Below are 21,269 nucleotides of genomic sequence, written 5' to 3'. Positions count from 1 at the left end.
TATTTTTGCTTCTGTTAATTTCTCTTCTGCCCTAACTTGCTCTTACATTGATAATTTTGGGAAGCCTCTTGATTCTCCGTCTAGGTACTATCTTTCCCTCATTCCTCTTTTATTATTCGTTGTCCCATGTGCATCGCATGATTATTTCTTTTACATTGAGGACAATGTAGATTCTAGGTTGGGGGTGGGAGATTAGGGTACCTAATCAGTATTTTCTTGGTCTTGAGAAAAATTTGTGAAATTTTTAAAAAATTTTCTGAATTTCTATTGAATTCAAAGTGATTTTGAAGGATAATTGTGATTTTAACATTGTAAGATACATGATGCTGGTAACTAATGACTCTTGGATTCGGCCATCTGCTTGATTTCACAGTCAATTTTGAATTGTTAATCCATGATTAGACGTTGTGAACATTGATTGAGTCATGATTTCACATATCACATCTCGCTTGCACATTAAGTTTTGGTTCGATAACTGAATGATTAACTTGGTAAAAAGAAGAATTAAAAGGCTAAGTCACATAATCTTCACCATAGGTTTGCTCCCTATAGGTGCAGATTTGATTCTCCATAATTGACATATGAAAAAAAAAAAAGTTAGGCGACAAGTTTTCGCCATAGGTTTGCTCCCTATAGGTAAGAATTTGATTCCCCTCATTTGCGTTACTGCTCATAAAGAAAATCAAAGGCTGGTAAAATGAAAAGTTAATCTGTGAGATAAGTGTTGGTTTCAAGCTTGGTTGTCACGAATTACCAATGATATCATGAGATTGACAATTGGATCTCTTAATGTTTGTAAGTCGAGATTACACTTTACATTCATGGAGCTCGATGTTCAGAATTGTTCCAATTAATGGATTAATAGTTTGAAATTAATTATGAAATCTGTCGAGAGCTTGATTCTAAGAGAAAAATTCCACACACCAATCATGAATCTTAAAATTTTCACATCTCAACTATCTCTTCACAAGTCACTTGAATTTACAGGAATTGTCTTTTATTTCTGAAATTATTTTTCGCATGTTTTGCTCGGGACTAGCAAAATGCTGGTTGGGAGTTGTGATTAGGGTTGAATATTGCATATTAGACCCTAATCATTACCAGATTTTACATATATGATAATGCTTAATGGAGTATTTTAATTGTATTTTTGTTACAGGATGAAGTCAGGAGCGTTAATTGAAAATTGGTGTTAAAGGCATGGATTTCATGATCCAAAGTCTCCAGAGCACGGGATGGACTCCAGAGAACCAATAATGAAGATTTTACATGCCTGGGATCTGAGGAAAGCAAGCCAAAGGGGCCCGAAAAGGGTCCAGAATGCAAGATCACATGGTTCCCGCTATCCGATCAGTTCGAAACTTCATACATGAGATGAGGGCCGTAAATTAACCGTACATATTAAATTTCAGCCATTGAAGATCTCGGAAAGTGGTCCAACGAACAGATCAGCCTATTAATCTCCAATTTGGGGCCCACCTGATATTTGGAACTGCCTCAACCTTGGTATTGACGGCTAAATTACCATGATAAAGAGGATGGATGGTGTAGATTTCTCGAAATCATCACAGTGGACCCATATCTATAGCATGTGTACACAGTGCACATGTGCACTGCCTGAGCACCGAACGGACTTAAGTCGGTCAGCACCGCTGACCCGACTTTCTTTTTTAAATACGGCAGTTGCTGTTTCCAGCGTCTCCGCAAGCCGACCGCGGTCGTCGGTTATGGGGCCCACCTAGTGTCCAAATGGACAATCCAAACCATTCATCCGCTTCCTGGGGCAGTTATAACCATCGCCTAGATGTCCGTTTGGTTCCATGCATGTGTACGGACGTTGACCGCTGAAAAACGCAAAACGGACGGTGAGTTCAAAACTCCGTGGGCCACAGCAACTCTAACTCGAAATTGGGCATTCCTAGCCGTTTTTTCATCCCCCATGCAATGGACGGAGTGGATTATTGAAATAATTATCAAAATGGGTCCCACCATTACCACGGAAGTTGGTTTCGCGTCCGCGTAACGGACGACCGCTGGCTGTTTTTGCGAAGGATTGTGGGCCCCGTACGTCACCCGTACAGCCGATCCGAGCCGTCCATCTTGTAGAGTGGTTCGAGAGCTTCAAAACCATGCTGATATTCTTCTCTCATGCATGCACACGTGCGTGATACAGAAGCCACAAAAGGGCTACCCGGCGACGTTCAAAACTGATCTTTTTGTATTTTCTTCTCTGGGCCGTGTCAATGGACATTCAAAACCACCCATTCTTGACTGAAATTTCGTCCTGAATCCAATGGATGGGGTGGATTTTCCAGAAAATACCTCAGTGGGGCCCACTGATCACGGCTGCGAAAAATTGCACTTCGAGTCCTTCTACGACTCTGCCACCGACCTCAGCCATCCAGCAGCTATAAAAGGGGAGTTTTGGACGTGGGAAAGTCATTCAAAACCAGGGGATTCCAGATCTGGAGCAAGGGAGAGAAGAAAGAGAAGAAAGAGAAGAAAGAAGAGAGAGAGAGATTGTTTGGTTTGATATTTTTTTATGAATTTTATTTAATATTTTTTATGGATTTTATGGGTCACTAATCTCTCAGCTAGGGCTGAGATGAAGCCCTTAATTTGATCAGCTCTTGTGTTGGTTGATTTACTTTGAATTTCAATTAATTTGTTTCTTTCTCTAAGTGGGCTTTATGGGTTTAAATTCTATACTTCTCCATCTATGAATTTGATTAAAGTATATATATGGATGTTGTTTGGATGCTTATTATAGGTGCTTGTGTCTGATCAAGAACAAGTTTCCTATAGAGGAAGAAACAGGGTGCCTTAATGAATGTACATTCCATGTGCCCGACCAAAGGACATGGGATATGTCATTCATGACAAGGGTTAGGATAATTAGGGGTGGATTCGAAAGTCCTAGTGTCTTCTCTCTGATTGAATTTTCTTCCCTGTTCTTAATTTATTATTTTTTTTCCATAAAATTGTGCTTAGTAATTCATTCCATTATTTGTTGGATTAGTTAAGGAGAATCGTAGATTTGAATTGTGACGACCAGTCCTCGTGGGAACGATCTCGTAATACGTACCGTATCTGCATCTGATTCGTATACTTGCGAGTTTAAATATCATTTAAATCGTGTTGGTTTAAATAAAACATCAGTTGGTAGCAAAGAGTTATGCTCAAATAGAAGGGATCGGTATCTCAAAGATATTCGCGCTGACGATATAGCAGGTTTCTATTAGATTCGCAATTTGTGCTGGTTAGCCAATGCGATCTCAAGCTGGAAGGATGGATGTGGTTCTACACTTCTGTACGGGAAATTGGAAGAGTAGATCTACATGAAGCAACCAAAGTGGTTCAAAGTTTAAATGGGCTAAGAAAAGGGTTTGTAAGAGGTCGTGGTATGACTTGTCGCCTAGGCAGTGGTATAAATTTGATTCTTTCATGGTGAGTCAGGAATTGTATGTTGATAACATGTAGATCACTAATCATGACTTGTCTGAAATCAATATACTAAAGACTCGGTTAAGTGGGACATTCAAGATGAAGGATCAGGCGACTGCAAAGAAGGTTCTCGGCGGTGATATTCATAGAGACTGGAAGATGAGTAGGTTTTCATAATCACAGGTAGAATACCTTGGGTAGGTATTGATCAAGTATATGATGGACCAGGAAAAGCCGGTGAGCATTTCCTACGCGTCTCTCCTCAAGTTTTTCTCACGATATGTCCCAAAACCGATGAGAAAAAGTAGGATATGTCTCATGAGCCTTATTCGAATGCGGTTGGCAGTGCATGCCATGGCTTGTATTAGACCAATTATTTCACAGGCAATCGGTGTTGTGAGTAAATACCCCAGCTAGCAACAATGGGTGGTGGTGAGATGGTTACTTCGATACATTCGTGGTACGAAGGACTGCGTCTTTACTTTTGGGAAGATAGGGACAAAGTTGGTTGGATATGTGCATTTGGATTACGCAGGTGGTGTGAATTTTAGGAAGTCGACTTCGGGTTACTCATTTGTACTAGCATGTCGAGCAATTAGTTAGATGTCTATGTTATCCGACAGGTGCTTGAGGAAGGAGGCATAACTCTATAGAAGATTCACACCAGCATGAATCCGAAAGACATGATCACCAAGGTTATTCCTGTGGAGAAGTTCAAGTTCTGTGCAACTTCTCTAGGCTTGGCGATGATATAAAAGGATGACGGAGTGTGTACGAGAAGCTATGATGTGATGCAACGATAAGAGAAGAGGTCAAGAAGCTACACGGTTAAAGATTGAAGACATAGTGGAGATTATTGTAAAATAGATGTCTTAAATCTTGGTTCACCGAGATGCTCGACCAGTCGAGGGACTAGCTCGACTAGTCGAAGGTCCCTTCAACTGGTCAAAGCAAGTTCAACTCGAAGTCCAACAGCAATGTTTCTGAAATTCCTGAGGTCTTCAACCAGTCGAGGGATAGGCTCGACCAGTCAAAGGGGTCCTTCGACCAGTCGAAGCCCAGGCTCAACCAGTCAAGGTTTACATAGACGATGCGCGGATTCTGTACGGACTCGTAAATTTAAGGCGGTTTCAGAGAGGTGCGTAAGTTGAGTTTCCTAAACTATAAATAGGAGTCCCTAGGGCCATTCTAGGAGATGCTAAGGCTTTTTAAAGGTATTTTAATGGTTTCTAGAAGGGGTTCTAGGGTTTCAAAGGGTGTAGCAAAGGCGAGATTCGAAGTTGTTCAAATCAGGTAAGTCCTTTCTCTTTATAATTTATGCTTTCATAGTAGATTTCTATCACTTTGTGCCATCGTTTTTTCCTGAAAGGCTTTTCCACATTAAATCTGTGTGTTCTCTTGTGTTTGCTTGGTGCCATTGGATTGATATCCTAGATTCAAATTTGTGTGATTCCGAGGCACAAATCCCAATAAAGATCACTTTGATTGATCAAGTGAATTCCACATGAGATAGTGATGATTATAAACTTGGTGTCAAGGGTTGGATGTAAATTGATCTAATTTGATAATGTTGTAGACTCCAATCATGATCTCGATCAATCAAAGGTAGGCCCCACCATATGAAATAATATTAATTTATTAGGAGAATGATTATTGTTGCACATTGTATTTTAGGAATTCCAAAATCTTTCTATTTCAATTATTCTAAAATAGTCAACCTCACTAAATCCTCAAGTTAGGGATCCCAACTTGTCTCCCTTCCATTTGAATCAAGATGTTGTTTATTCGATGTATAACTTAATATTTCTATTTTGATAAAATAAATAAATAAATTATTACGCTACCTATTTATGTTAATGTTTTTTCACATGTATAGATGCCTAAAAACTATGGACTAACTGTCATACATATATATATATATATGCATAAACTGTTGTAGATTGCAAATCTACAAATGAAAAGTGAAACTTAAACATCATGCATTCATAGCACTTCATAATTGATCTTAGGGGACCTACCTAGAAGAATTGTTTGTCCTGAAAAACACTTCCAGATATGGGTTTTACCCATGCATACCTGTGTGGTGGAAGCCTGCCCTAATGTGTAGATGGGGGTTGATGAATTTCCAACTCATGTAGGTAGATACATCCTCTACATAATGCAGACATGCAAGTCATGCATTTAATAAGATTAATACCTATTAAATGTGGTGTATGTTTCTTTTTTTTTTTAAATCTTTAATTTTAATGTGAACGAACCATGATGAGAACTTTCACTAGTCATGGCCATCTCATCCTTTTATTGATGAAAAACAAAATATATGTAATTGAAGTTGAACCATTGGTATAAGAGATTGTCAATGCGGTTCAGCTAGTGAACGATCCACTGGACAAGTGGCCCTATCTTATTGAATAAGAACTTACTGCACTAGATCGATTATCATTTTGCTTACATATGAATAAGATCTTAAATGGGTGGGTCAATAAATAGCTCATAGATGAACAATAATGAACGAAACTTAGCTTTGACATCAGGTATATGTGATTGTTGCTCATGATTATATACATGTTCGTGGTTTAAGTACACTCGGTATATGAGTCATGCCACAAAATGTGGGATTGGGATGTGCACTTGGTCTTTGAAGTTTAGGTCATGACATTGACATTTGTGGGACTAGATCAATTTGGGTACACAAATTTTTTTTGTTCAATTCGAACGCGTGGCCATGCGTGTAACAAATGACCCATATTTGGTTAAACATGTGTGATTAAGATTATGTCGAGTGTGTTGGAGTTTTTTTTTTTTTTATAATGAAAGTGGACTCCTACCACAACCTTCCATTTAGACCAAGAAATTTAATAGTCTTTCGGGAGGGCCACAACCAAAAACCTCTAGGCCTCTCCTATTATGTACCACCTCCAGAGTGTTGGAGTTTTAATTGATTCAATTCGATTGAATGCTTGTGACCGTAGGAAACAAATCGACAATAGGATCATGTAGGATTTGGGAAAGATAGTAGAATATTGCCCTCTCTTTTGAATAGTCATTCTCTTACACTAATACTGCATCGACCAATTTTTTCAATGGCTACAATCTAGAGTCTTAATAGTTAATCTTTTCGTAGAGGAATCAACACTATTGGCTTCGTAAGATACTCTTTTATTTTGTTAAAACTAGCTTAATACTCCTCTTACCACTCAAAATTTTCTCCATCCTTCAACATGATTAACGGAGAGAAAGCATTGATCTTATAGGCCTAATTTAAGATAAATTGTCATAGAAAATCAATATGGCTATTAAACCTCTACATTTCTTTCTTTTTTTTTAGTTTCTTGGTGGTTGGGTTTTTAAAATAACACGTACCTTATTTTGGTTGACTTCTATACCTCGCTAATGAACGATTAAACCTAGGAATTTTCCAACAAACACTCTAAAGGCACATTTGAATGGATTGATCTTGAGCTTGTGTCTTCTCATGCACTAAAGCAAATGACTCAGTGTAAGATGGCCTCTAGTCTAGGCATTATAGCCCGAGTGAATTGGTGGTTGGATTTCCTTTGCCTTGGTGCGCCCGGGGCCACTCACAGGCCTAGATTCGAAGTCGTTAGGGGGAAACCGAAAGAGGGTTAGGTCAAGCTTAACTTGGACGGGTCGGCGCGTGGTAATCCGGTCCTTCGGGTGGTGGAGGGATTTGCAGGAATTCTGAAGGCAACTTTCTTTTCACTTTCTCTATGGGTTATGGTGATGGGTCTAGTAATAGGGCGGAGCTTCGTGCAGTGTGGAATGGGCTCTTTTCTTGTCTTACCCTTGGCTTCTCTAAGGTTGAAGTGGAATTGGATTCTCGATTTGTTATAGATCTGATTGGGGGGAAAACCAACGCAAACTGGGCATGGATCCAATGGCTAAAGAGAATTCATACTCTCATGTCATGTGGGACCTTCTCCTTTCGTCACATCCTGCGGGAGATGAATGGCCCAGCGGATGCTCTGGCTCATCTTGGGAGTAGCTCTCAAAGGTTCTCCTCCTTTAACTCATTATTACATCTCCCTGCTGATATTAGAAGTTTAATCAGGCTGGACAAAATTGGTTTAGGAGCCATTAGGGAGATATCTTAAGAATTTAGTTTAGGCTTTTCTCTGTCTTTCTAGGCCTTTTAGCTACATGATAGGTGTGGCCTCGCCCTTTTGTCGGGGCCCACCTGAGGAGCTGTATATTTTATGATTAATGAAATTGTGGCATGAGTCCACTTTCTCTCTCTCTCTCGCTATATATATATATATATATATATATATATATATAAAGAAGCAAATGACTCAAGCATATAAAATGGTCTCCTAGGTAGATCGATTTTACCACTACATCATTGATATACACCTCTGTGAACTTGCCAACATATAAAAAAATGACATTCATGGCCCTTTAGTAGGTGACTCCGGCGTTCTTCAATCAAAAAGGTACTACGACCCAACAATATGCTCTAATTGCTCTTGGGCATTGAAAAGCCTCCTTATATAGGTCTTCTTCATCAATATAGATCTGTTTATAACCGAAGTGGTCATCCATGAACAACATAATCTTGTGTCGGTAGACCTGTTGAGAAGATGATCTAAAATAAGTATTGGGTACTCATCCTTTGGGGTTGCTAGATTGAGGTTTCTGAAGTTTGCGCAAACTCTCATCTTTTTTTTTTCTTCTTCTTCTTCTTCTTCTTCTTTTAATGACTAGAATGATGTTAGAAATCCAGTTAACATATCTGAGTGGTTGAATAAATCTAGCCTTCAGTAGAAGTTTAACTTCTTTGACTCTCAAAGTGACTACTGGGTTCATCCTCCTTGTAGGATGCTAAAACGGCTTAAACCCCTCTTTGATGGGAAGAGGTTCCTTAACATGATCCCTATCAAAGCTAGACATCTCATAATAATCCCCGCCAAAGTAGTCAAAATATTCTTTTAGGAGTGCAATCATTTCCATCTAAGCTTGAGAGTTGAGCTCTGCACAAATAAAAGTCGGTCGTTGTTTCTCTTATGTTCCCAGATTCACCTTCATGAGGGAATCCTAAACATCGGCCTTAGCATCATTTGGATTGGTAGGTGCAGGCTCTAATTTAAGGAACGCCATGCCATCCTTTACTGTTTCATCATTCTAGAGGAGGCACTTTATAATGTTGACGTGTCACCCATTGTATTCACTGATGTCCCCAAGATAATCTTCGAGGTTACAAAGAATGGTAGTAATTTTAACCTCTTTATCTATCTAGATTCCATAATGCATAAGGTAACGTCCTCAATAAGGAACTCAGTGGGTTATTTCATTCAGTACTTGAGGGTTCTTTTATCATCGTAATTGTTGGCTTGGTCAACCAATTATCTATCATTGTACTTATCGGCAGACTATGCCACTCATTAGCCATATTCAAGGCAAGATTGTTTGGCAGATCTTGCATTAGCATCGAGATGTTGCTGATGAAGGCATCTAGCTCTGACTTAAATTCCGTTGAGTCTACGATGCTAATCAATGTATCAAGATCTCACAAAGGATCAATGGTAGCAATGACTCATGTTGGTCAGTTGTATTTATTGCAACTGATAAGTGTAATGGGATGATCTCCCCTTTGTAGAGGTTGGTCTTGGTGATGTTTGATTTGGCTAAAAATGTTTGATTGTCTTGTTGAATTAATGCACTTTTGTGAAAAGGTTCATGTCTCTTTGTTGAAGAGTCACATGTCCCTTAGTTGAAAAGGTTCATGTCTCTTTGTTGAAGAGTCACATATCCCTTAGTTGAAAAGGTTCATGTCTCTTTGTTGAAGAGTCATGTCCCTTAGTTTTTTTTTTTTTTTATTTCTATTTTTATATACTATAAATATGTGTATGGATTTCATTTTCATATATGAAGAAGTACTACAAAAAAAATTAGTTTTCTCCTATTCCCTTCTAAGTTATTTTTACTAAGTAAAAAGGCTACAATAGCCTACAAAGTCGTATCAGAGCCATGTTTTGGGTCTTGACAGGGTATTAGAAAGTTCTAAAGAAGTAGAATCGACGGCAATGAATGGTACAATGATTCATCCCGCAATTCCCATTTTTGGAGGGGAGAACTTTGATCATTGGAGCATCAAAATGAAGACCTTGTTCCAATCTCAAGGGCTATGGGAGATTGTTGAAACCGGTTATCCAACTACAACCGATCTCACATCTCTCTCAGCCATACAACAAGAACAACTGAAGGAGAATAAGAAGAAAGATGCGAAGGCCCTCTTCTTCATTCAACAAAGTGTCTCTGATTCTATCTTCTCTAGAATCATTCCATCTCAAACTTTAAAGTAAGCTTGGGGCACTTTACAATAGGAGTTCAAAGGTACGTCTAAATTGATTGCCATCAAGTTACAAACTCTGTGGAGGGAGTATGAAAATCTAAAAATGAAAGACTTGGAAAAGATGAAAGATTATCTTTCACGAGTGATTGAAGTAGTGAATCAGATTAGGATCTATGGAGATTCTATTTCTGATGAAAAGGTGGTTCAAAAGCTTTTAATAAGCCTCTCTGCAAAATATGATGCTGTTGTTGCCGCAATAGAAGAATCTAAGGACCTTTTAACCTTATCATTGGTTGAGTTGATGGGCTCTTTAGAATCACATGAACAAAGATTGTTGAGGCGTGAAGAAAAATCAGTTGAAAGTGTGTTTCAAACAAAACTTTCAATTGGTTCACAAAGTTCTTCCGAGAAGACACAAGCTGGTCCCGGAAAAAATCAAGGCAATTACAAGAAAGGTGGAAAATCGATGTAAGGGAAATGGAAAAATCAAAACAAAGGTAAAAATTCAAATCATACCTACGATTTTTGCAAAAAGTTTGGCCATATTGAAAGTGAGTATTGGAATCGAGGCAAACCTCAGTGTTTTAACTGTAAAAAGTTTGGATACGTAAAGAAGGATTGTCGTTTCAAGAACAATCAACATGCTGCAAACTTTTCAGAAGAAAAAGTTGAAGAAAACATGTTTTTTGCATGTCAATTCTCACTTACTCAAACTGAAGACATATGGTACTTGGACAGTGGATGCAGCAATCATATGACAGGTGATGATCGAATATTCACAAATATCGACTCATCCGTCAGATCTCAAGTCCGTATGGGAAATGGTGTTATTGTGGAAGAAAATGGAAAGGGGACAATTGCCATTGAAACCAAGAAAGGGGTCAAGTATATAAAAGATGTTTTACTTGTTCCTGACTTAGATCAAAACTTGCTAAGTGTTGGGCAACTTGTTCAAAATGGGCACTTTATATTCTTCAAAAATGATTCTTGCATTATCTATGACAAGAATGGCACAAATCAAGTGATTGCTAAGGTGAATATGGAGAAAAATCATAATTTTCCTATTAAGTTGCGATATTCGATCGATTGTGCACAGAAAGTCGAGACGTACTTGATGAATCTTGGCTTTGGCATAAAAGACTGAGGCATTTGAGCTTTCATGGATTGAAGTTGATGGATCAGAAGAATCTGGTAGATGGTTTACCGTCTATCAAAATTAAAAATTACATTTGCTTGGGCTGTGCATTGGGAAAGCATCATCGTGCACCTTTCTTAAGAAGCACGTGGAGAGCAAAGTCACCCTTGGAGTTGATCCATACTGATATTTGTGGAAAAAATGCAAACTCCATCACTTAGTGAAAGCTTATATTTTATCATCTTTGTTGATGATTATACAAGAATGATGTGGGTGTACTTCATAAAGCAAAAGTCAGAAACTTTTTCGATCTTCAAGGGATTTAAATCACAAGTTGAGAGACAAAGTGGTCTCAAAATCAAGATGCTGAGAAGTAATCGTGGCGGCGAGTATGTCTCTAAGGAATTTGAGAAATATTGTGAAGAAGAAGGAATCGAGAGGTAACTGATTATTGCTTATACACCTCAGCAAAATGGCGTTGCATAACGAAAGAATAGAACAATTGTCGAAATGGCTCGTTCTATGTTGAAGGAGAAAGGCATCCCAAATACTTTTTGGGCTGAAGTTGTGTCTACAGCTGTTAACTTGCTTAATTGGAGTCCTACAAAAGTTGTGGATGGCAAAACACTGATTGAAGCATGGTCAGGTCACAAGCCTTTTGTAAAACATCTCAAAATTTTCGGTTGCATTTGTTATGTTCATATTCCATCTCAAAAGCGTGAAAAACTTGATGAAAAATCTGAAATTTGTATTTTCATTGGTCATAGTACTTTATCGAAAGATAATCAAGTATATAACCTTGAGACGGGGAAGCTAATGATTAGTCGAGATGTTTTGTTCAGTGAAAATACAAGATGGGATTGGAAAAAGAAAAATATACAAGAACAAGCTGTTCTTATACAAGAAGATGAACCGAAAAGCACTTAAGATGTGGAAGAAGAAACCGAAGCAAAAAATGATGAAGAAGATTATGGACCCACAACTCCATTCTCTTCACCAGAAGCTACTCCATCCGCATCATCAAGTTCTCCATCAACAAGTTCTAGTATTTCATCTGAATCGCCCCCGAGAAAAATGAAGAGTCTGAGAGACATCTACGAGCGTCACAATTTTTCGGTTGTAGAACCGGAAAGCTTTGAAGTTGCAGCTCGAGAAGACAATTGGGTGAAAGCTATGGAAGAGGAAGTTTGCATGATCGAGAAGAACTCTACTTGGGAGTTAGTTGATTGTCCAAGCGGCAAAGATATTGTTGGAGTAAAATGGGTGTACAAGTCTAAACTCAATTCAGATGACTCAATCCAAAAATATAAGGCAAGGATCATTGCAAAAGGTTTTACATAACAACTAGGCATCGATTATAATGAAACCTTTGCACCAGTTGCTCGATTGGAGACTATACGAACCCTCATTGCACTTGCAGCTCAAAGGAAGTGGTCCATTTTTCAGCTTGATGTCAAATCAGCCTTCTTGAATGGTGTCCTCGATGAAGAAATTTATGTTGATCAACCACAAGGATTTGTGGTGGAGGGCAAAGAAGATAGAGTCTATTAGTTGAAGAAAGCGTTGTATGGACTAAAGCAAGCGTTGCGTGCTTGGTATAGCCAAATAGATGGTTATTTTGCCAAGAATCAGTTTCATCGGAGTAAGTGTGAGCCTACCTTATATGTCAAAATTGAAGGTACATATATTTTCATCGTATCATTGTATGTTGACGATTTGATACTCATGGGAAATGATCATAGTATGCTTCATCAGTTTAAACTCAATATGATGAAGACATATGAGATGAATGATCTTGGCATGATGCATTATTTTTTGGGAATAGAAGTTTCTTAAGACAAAAATGGAATCTTCATTTCTCAAAAAAGATATGCTGAATCTATTCTTACAAAATTCAGCATGGAAGGATGCAACCCAGTACTACTCCTCTTGTAGTAAACGAGAAGCTGATAAAAGACGATGGTTCAAAAAGGGTGGATGAATCATTGTACAAAAGTATCGTTGAAAGCCTCTTGTATCTCACTACTACAAGGCCTGATATTATGTTTGCTGCAAGTTTACTCTCGAGATTCATGAATTGTCCAAAGCAAACTCACTTAGGAGTTGCAAAAAGGGTGTTACGATACATCCAAGGATCATTGGATTATGGAATCATGTATACTTCTATTCCAAACTCAAAATTGGTAGGATATACAGATAGTGATTGGGCAGGATCCATAGATGATATGAAAAGCACATCGGCATACACTTTCCCTCTTGGATCTGGGATAATTTCTTGGGTGTTGATGTAGAGCGGGTCTCAGATAGTTACATGGCCAAGATGGATCAGAAAAGGCCTGGTCGACAACAGAAGTGATCCGGACCGTCGGACCTTAAATCGGGCGTATCTTGCAATCCAGAATGAGTTATCTGACGTAAAATATATGATTTTGGGGTAGAACAAGCTACTTTAGCCAACTAACCCCACTACGCCGAGTAATACAACTGAGAATTGTGAAATACCCCTGGATCGACGGTCGTTTCCCTGTTTTAATTTCGTTTTTACTATAAATAGTAAGTTTTAGTCTGATTATAACTCTTCATCTGTCGGGCTTTAAGGGTTGCACCCAATGTGAAAAGAGCTTAGAATAATTAGGAGAACGGTTTGGTGAAGCCAAATAGGACACTTACTATTTTTGGCCGAAAACCTTGCGCACTAGTAGACATCATGACCGTCTATAAATAGTAAGTTTACTATTTATAGTAAGTCACGGATTCTAGGAGTTTTAGTTGTAGTTTGATTCTGATTTCTTTCCCATTGCTTAGTACCCCTATTTAAAGGGTTGTGAACTCATTTTTAAGAATTAATCAATTTCGAATTTATTAGAATTTATTTCTATTTTCTACTTTCTTTCCTCGTGGATTTGAGAAGTCTCTGTGGGGAGTCCAGAGAAGCTCTGTGGATTCAGAGTAGTTATCCTCATCACATTCATCCCTGCGTCAGGCGTCAAAAAAACAAAGTACCGTTGCTCAATCTACAGCAGAAGCAAAGTATGTGGCGGCATCTCTTGCAGTTTCTCAAGCAATATGGTTACGAAGAATTCTTGAAGATATTGGCGAAAAGCAAAATGAAGGAACTACTATATATTGCGACAACATGTCAACAATTTCAATTGCAAAAAATCCAGTATCTGACAACAAGACGAAGCATATTGCTATCAAGCATTACTTCATTCGCGAAGTTATTGAGAGTGGCGAGATCAAGTTGACGTATTGCAAGACGAATGAACAAATGGCTGACATATTCACCAAGATACTCCCTAAAGAAAGTTTTTGTCATCTTCGAGAGATGTTGGGAGTAATTCAAAAAGTGCATTAAGGGGGAGTGTTGAATTACTGCACTTTTGTGAAAAGGTTCAAGTCTCTTTTGTTGAAGAGTCACAAGTCCCTTAGTTGAAAAGGTTCATGTCTCTTTGTTGAAGAGTCATGTGCCTTAGTTTTTTTTTGTACTATAAATATGTGTATGGATTTCATTTTCATATATGAAGTACTATAACAAAAATTAGTTTTCTCCTATTCCCTTCTAAGTTATTTTTACTAAGTAAAAAAAGGCTACAATAACCTACATGTCTATGGAGATGATCTTGGCCTTCCTCTCATTCTAAAGGATTAGGAACTGATATAGAGATGAAGGGATGCACCAATTCGAGTGGATCTAGTCTCTCCCTAAAAGGGTGTTATTGTTGGTCATTCACTTGATGATGAAGAAGGCCACCATGACCTTCCTACTACCAACCAACAATTCTACAGGGAGGACACCCTTAGTATTCGTGAATCCCCCTGTGAATTAGGAGACCATGACTTTGGTCGGCATTAAGTCTTGTGCCATCGTTTCAAGCTTTTGAACCATCAACATTGGTATAATATTGATACCATCATATAAAAAGCTTAAGGTGCTTGGTCATCAAGTAGGACGTCTTTGTTAAAGTCACTTTTTTCGCTCTTCTTCTTCTTCAATCATGATGGTTGGTCTAGTTCCATACACTCTGGTTGACTGTAGGGGAAACTATCTCTGCCTGTATAGAGGTTTCGCCCACTTCTTCCACATTTCTAGCCATTTGGTTTGGTTGATCGAGTTTAACCTAGAATATCATGGGCAAGACAAAAGCCATATTGCAAGTGAGTGTAAGTGGTTAGAGGCTTTCAAATATAATTGTGGTTTTTCCACCACTTTCATTGGAGTCCATCACCTTAGTCTAGCTCCCAGTGACATCCAAAAAGTCCTCGGGGTGGGGTGATCCTTAGAAGGATTGGTTGGCTATATCACGATATTCCTTCGAGGTAAAGTAATTGTCTCTAAGGTCATCCTACATAGGTGCTTCCTTCAGGGAAGGAGTCACCTCGTATGACGCCTTTTCCTCAACATGTTGTCCAAGTTTTTTATTGATTGACCACGACCTTTTATGAATCACGCATTCTACAATAGTGAACACTTTGGCCTTGGTTCTCTATTATTAGAGCTTGCACTTAAGGGTTCTAGTTAGGCCTCGAAGAACGTGGGAAAATTTTCGATGGATCGCAATGGTCCATCATTCGGTCTAAGGCTCAATTGGCCTAACCATCCTCAACCTTGCTGGCCAGGGTGGAATCCAAAGACTATTATCATTAATGATATACCTTCTGGGAGTGGCCATTCATTGATCCTAGGATTGCAATTCTCGAAATCTATACTTAGGTTACTCATGGCTCTTGCCTCTTGGGTATCAGCGCTAAGTAACGTCAGCTAATCTTTCCATGTTCGTAACTTGATTGTGAGATGTATGATTGTTGGACAAATACAACAATTGGTCAAACGTCGGCGGCAGGTCCTGAACTGATTGATTTGACGGTCATGTTAGTGGATGATGTCTTCTTATAGGAGACAGCCACTTGGGAGTTTCCTTAATATGCTTATAGCACAACTCACAGATGATAGGTCACTTGGGTGGCTCTTTTAGAGGAGCCTTCCCCTTGTCCTTTGTTCTACCCTATCCCTCAGAATGATCTGGATGTTATCACATGAGGAGGGGCGATCATTTGAGGTTATGAAGGTTGTTTGGTGTCGACCTAAATAGCCATTGTCTTCTACTATTCAAATTGGCCAGACCATTTTGATCTCAACCAAAACAAAAATGATGTTTGTGGTCTTCGAGAAAGGGTTGGGGTCAACCCCCATGGCCTCCTTCTTGTTAAAAAACTTGAGAAGTCCCTTATCGATGTTCTCTTGCACCATATTTTAGAAAATAGAGCAATTTTTGGTAGTGTGAGTTTTAGTACCATGCCATTTACAATATTGACTTCTCTTTAGTTATTCGGCCAATAAAATCCTCTTATATACCGATAACTTGATGAACTTGACCGCCTTGACTCCAAATCCTTCATTTTGGTGCAAAAGGTGAAATTTTAGATTTAGGCCTTTTCCACCATTGATCAACCACCAACTTTTATCCAACTGTTTGTCTATCTTGATTACACATTTCTCCCAAAATTGGGCCCTGATAATTAAGTGTGGACCATTAATTAAGATCAAGTTCGTCTTGGCACTCGTTAGGAGAATTTTCAAGATGGGCTAATCTAAATTTTGAATCACCAAGAAAATCATATACCCCAACTTTATTCAAAAAGTCTGACATACTGAACGAATTAGATTTAAAGAAAGATAGACAGTAAAGGTCAAATTGGAGAAACTCAATCCAAGTAGGATGTGAAACACACCCCCTCTCACACGCCCACTCCTTTATAAAAGGGGTGTGCGTCCCTTGTACACTCACACACCACTTCGTAACATTCAAGGAGGAAGAGAGAGAGAGAGGGAAGCCTAGACGCCCATCATCATCTTCCTTCTTCACACATGTGATGTCTCCCTCTTGCTCAAGCGATGTCGTGATTCATATACAAGCTTTCCTACATCGATATCTACCTATGGTTTAAATATAAGGCTAAGGTGAGGGATTCCTTTAAAGCTTACACTTATTTGAATTGATATGATTTATCTTGTTTTAGCATACTTTTATATTACTGTGATTTTTTATGTAATTGATTGATGGACTGTTATCAATTATTTATCCTTTTGGGAATTATGGTTAAGGTATGATTTTAATTATGTGTGATTTTTATAAATTTATGTGAGGTGATAGATACAAGCCTTGCCTTTTGCTAATTTTGAAAGCGACCCGCTTCCACTCTATATTGAGTTAGCCTTTTACTCGTCTCTCCTTATTTTTGTTGAGTTAGCCTATTTGCTACTCTTCCCTCTTATTGAGTTAGCTTGTTACTACTCTTCTCCTTTATTAGGTCAGCCTTGTGCTACCTCCCTTTATGGCTTGAGCATGCATCTTGGAATTTTAAAACCCTTATAGTTCGACTTATTTCTCTATTAATGTAAGTGATGTGTTATAAGCTTCATATATAGTAGTTCATATACATTATCATGGATGTTGCCTTTCGAGTAGTGGCTCTCTTGGTCGGCATGTAATCTCGTGGGTTAGGTAGTGTACAATCAATGTAATTTAACCACCATGCGTGTTACATCACCTTTCAGGATTAGATGACACAAATAGTCGGTCCATGAACAAATCGTGTTACATAAATCTTTCAATCGCCTGTCGTGTCGCCTTGAGATGTTTATGTAAATCCATGTTAAAGTTGGACACATTGGCCAATCTCCGTAGTGTGAGAATGCGAGGCGAGCCGGGTTTTTTATTAATTATATTCCACATTATGATGATCACTATGTATGATAGACCGCACATACTTTGCTAGGCATGCATTCATATATATATATATATTAGTTGGGCATACTGATACCACTTGTAGTGGTGGAGTACGAGATGTATCAGAACCCTCACTTTATTCTTATGAATATCTTGAATTATTGTTAATCTTAAAGGATAACTATCACTATGATACAGATGATGCAAGTGATGTACAAATATTCTGAATAAACGAGGAGATAGATTTATGTTTAGTTTTATTTATTTTCCACTACACACTTTAAATAATGTAATAACCTTCCATTTGAGAGGGCATTAGACAATTAGCTGAACTTTATATCTTGATGAAATAATAAGCATAGATGATTTTGTTCTTGTGAATGTATACCTTTATGAAGGTGACTAGATGTGATCTAAATAAAAAAATATGCGATTTTAAAGCATCCAATTATTATTTTATTAACACATGAAATTCTCGAGCACGAGTATATACTTGGGCTGCGAAAACTCGGGATGTTACATTAATGGTAAGTGTAGAGAATAAACTCTCTCTAGATCGGATAATGCCTCCAATGTCACAGCGCTTGAATAACTACGTATAACTCAAGCTCCTAGGTTGACCACTTCTTTTACGCTTCACTTACCTACTCACTGTAGAAGGCTACTAACTTGCCTTCCTGTGATAAGACTCCTCCAATTCAAAGATATGATGTGTCACAATCAACCTCAAAAAACTTATTAAACTAGGAAGAACTAAGATCGTTGTTGTGGACAATCGATGCTTAATTTCAATAAAGCTCTTATCAGCCACATCAGTCAAATGAAATTAGCCCTTTTTCATGCAATCGATAATGGGTGTGACTATAGTGCTGAAATTCTACACGAATCAATGATAAAAGGTTGTCAACTCATGGAAACTCATAACTTCATGAATGTTCTTTGGGATTGGCCATTCCCTAATGGTTCACACCTTTTTATCGTTCACATGAATGCCTATGGACGTCACCACAAATCCTAGGAAAGAAGTCTATGAGATATCGGATATCCCACATAGGGGGCAATCCATTGGGTGATTCTTCAGGCCAGATTTGCTTGAATTTGTTCATCAACGACCTTAAACTTAGGGAATGTTTAAGGGTTCTGATTCCTCATCCTTTACCATTACAATGAACACATTGTCAGTTTCCTTAGATTTCTCCAGGAAATCCCTGATGGCCAAGAGAGAACTCCCCTCTACTTTATAAGCTTTGAGGTGGTTCTTTGGTGTCATAGGGGCAAGGACCATCTTTCGGCCATCCTTGGCGAAGATGTAAACATTATCTCATTCTTGATGGATCACATCACAGTCTGACTGCTATGGTCAACCGAGTAACATATGGCATGCTTTCATGTTGACCACGTCACACAGTACTTGATCCTTATAATTTTTACCAATTAAAAATGAGACCATGTATTGTTTGATTACCTTGGTTTCGTTTAACTTTTTCATCCATCCAATCAAGTAAGGGGAATGATGCTTTGTATTAGGTAGCTATAACTTGTCCATCATCACTTTCGAGACAATGTTCTCTCTATTGTCACTGTATATGATTACATCACAGACCTTTCCATTAATGGTACACCATATACGGAATATATTATGTTGTTGTGGATGTAACTCATTTCGTGGAGTGTACAATAATTTCCTCATGACCAAGGATTTGCCATGATCCTCGGCCGACCATTCTTCTTCACCAACTCATTCTTTAATGGATTGTTCATCTTTATCAAATCCAAGGTCTTCTTCTACTGTCCTCTTCGTTAATGGTCAAGTAGGCTCCAAGGAATTAAGTGCAGGTGTTTGATAAGTGGCCCAGTTGGCCACGATTGTAAGAAATGTTCAACCTTGACCAACTATAAGGATTTTAAATCTTACTCATACCCGCTGTAGTAGGTGCCACACATTGAGGACTAGATGGACTACTCCATGCATCACTATTTACGGTTCTAGGAGGTTGAAGACGTCCTCCTACTAGTTCCTGTCGTCATGCTAGAGTTGAATCCCATGTTGGACCTGTCATGGGGGGTTGAGTCAAATGATTAGGCTGAGTAAGGACTCTTGGAAGTTGTTTGTCTGCCCTACTTGCCATCTAGACCGCTTCATATACGGTCCTGACCGGATGCATTTGAATTCGGTCCTGGATGTTCGATCGTAAACCACTTATAAATTATGCTACATTCTGTGATTCGGTTTCCAACAGGTCATTCTGCATTGCCAAGCACTGGAATTCTTCGGTGTAATCTGTGACGATTTGTTTTTCCTACTGGTAATTTTAGTATTCCTGGAACAATACTTGCTCATAATCATTAGGGAGGAATCCTTATCGAAGAAGGCGTCCCATCCATGGCCATGATCGGATGGGCACTTTGTTCTATCAGACATGTGAGAGTTGTAATCGCTCCCAGAATGCAGAAGCACCAAATTTTAATTTGAATGCTACTAATTTAACAATTTTATGTTCCAACATGTTTATGTAATCAAAATATCGTTCTACTTCGACTAACCAATCGAGAAAATCTTTTATATGCAATAAGTCATTAAAATAAAAATTTGTCCTTACCTTTGTAGTCTCTTTTAGCACGATGTAGTCGATCGCCTCCATGGACTAGTTGTCGAGCAAAGTCGCCATCAATGTCCTCATCACTGGAGCTCGACTTATCTAGGGTAGCCCTATGATTCACCTCCGGAAGTGCCCTACGGAAATCAGGGTTGTGTCGTACAACAACCATGGGTAGCTAAGCATCGCCTTGGGCTCGGGACGGAATTAGCATATCCGCAAGACAGTCGAGGTTTACCTGCAGCCCTTGCATGGTCAACTGACTTTCCTAGTAGAAAGCTTCTTTTCTTTCCAAAAGGTAAAGAACCCCTGGATCAACATTCACGGGAATTTGGCAATTTCTTCATTATTTGTCATCAGCCAGAGGGGAGTTCTTGCTTTAATACTAATTGACATAGGGATGAATATGATCAGGTCAATCATTGTCTTCCTTAGGGGATAATTACTCTAAATCTATAGAGCTTCTCTAGACTCCTCATAGAGATTCCTTGAATCCACTAGGAAAAATAGAAAATAGAAATAAGTTCTAATAAATTCAAAAATAAATTGATTAAAGATTAAAAAAAACCAATTTACAGTCCTTTAAATAGTGATATAAATTTAGGATGAATTTTCATAATTAAAATCCAACTCAAACTCCCTAAAAACATGACTTACTATAAATAGTAAACTTACTATATATATGGACGGTCATGATTTCTACTAGACTTCATGATTTTTGGCCAAAAATAGTAAGTGTCCAATTTGGCCTAACCATGTAATTCTCCTAATTTTTCTAACCCTTTTCATGTTGCATACGACTCCTAAAGCTCAAAGGATCAAGAGTTATGATCGAACTAAAACTTATTATAAATAGTAAAAACGAAATTAAAAAGGACTTTCAACCGTCGATTTGAGGGAATTCGCAAATCTGGCGTGCACAATCCAGTATGGCAAATTGGTTGGCTAAATTAGCTTCTCCTACCCAAAATCATATATGGTATGTCGAATAACTCATTCTGATTTGCGGGATACGCCTATTTTAAGGTTTTGAGGGTCCTGATCACTTC

General features: G+C 38.4%; 1 protein-coding gene and 1 long non-coding RNA gene across 2 annotated transcripts in view; one reads left to right on the top strand and one right to left on the bottom strand.

Annotated features, from left to right (window-relative positions):
• Positions 1 to 21,269, bottom strand: part of LOC131220912 (probable LRR receptor-like serine/threonine-protein kinase At1g56130) — a 132,217-nt gene that overhangs the window by 23,771 nt on the left and 87,177 nt on the right. The gene's annotated exons all lie outside the window — the stretch shown is intronic.
• On the top strand, positions 12,832 to 14,347 carry LOC131220913 (uncharacterized). The gene is made up of 3 exons (XR_009158882.1): positions 12,832 to 13,171; positions 13,876 to 14,285; positions 14,317 to 14,347. It is a non-coding gene; the product is annotated as an uncharacterized LOC131220913 (long non-coding RNA).

The sequence above is a fragment of the Magnolia sinica genome, chromosome 12 (genome assembly GCF_029962835.1).
Source record: "Magnolia sinica isolate HGM2019 chromosome 12, MsV1, whole genome shotgun sequence".
In the NCBI taxonomy this organism is placed as follows: domain Eukaryota; kingdom Viridiplantae; phylum Streptophyta; class Magnoliopsida; order Magnoliales; family Magnoliaceae; genus Magnolia; species Magnolia sinica.
This window is presented reverse-complemented; position numbering and strand designations above follow the sequence as displayed.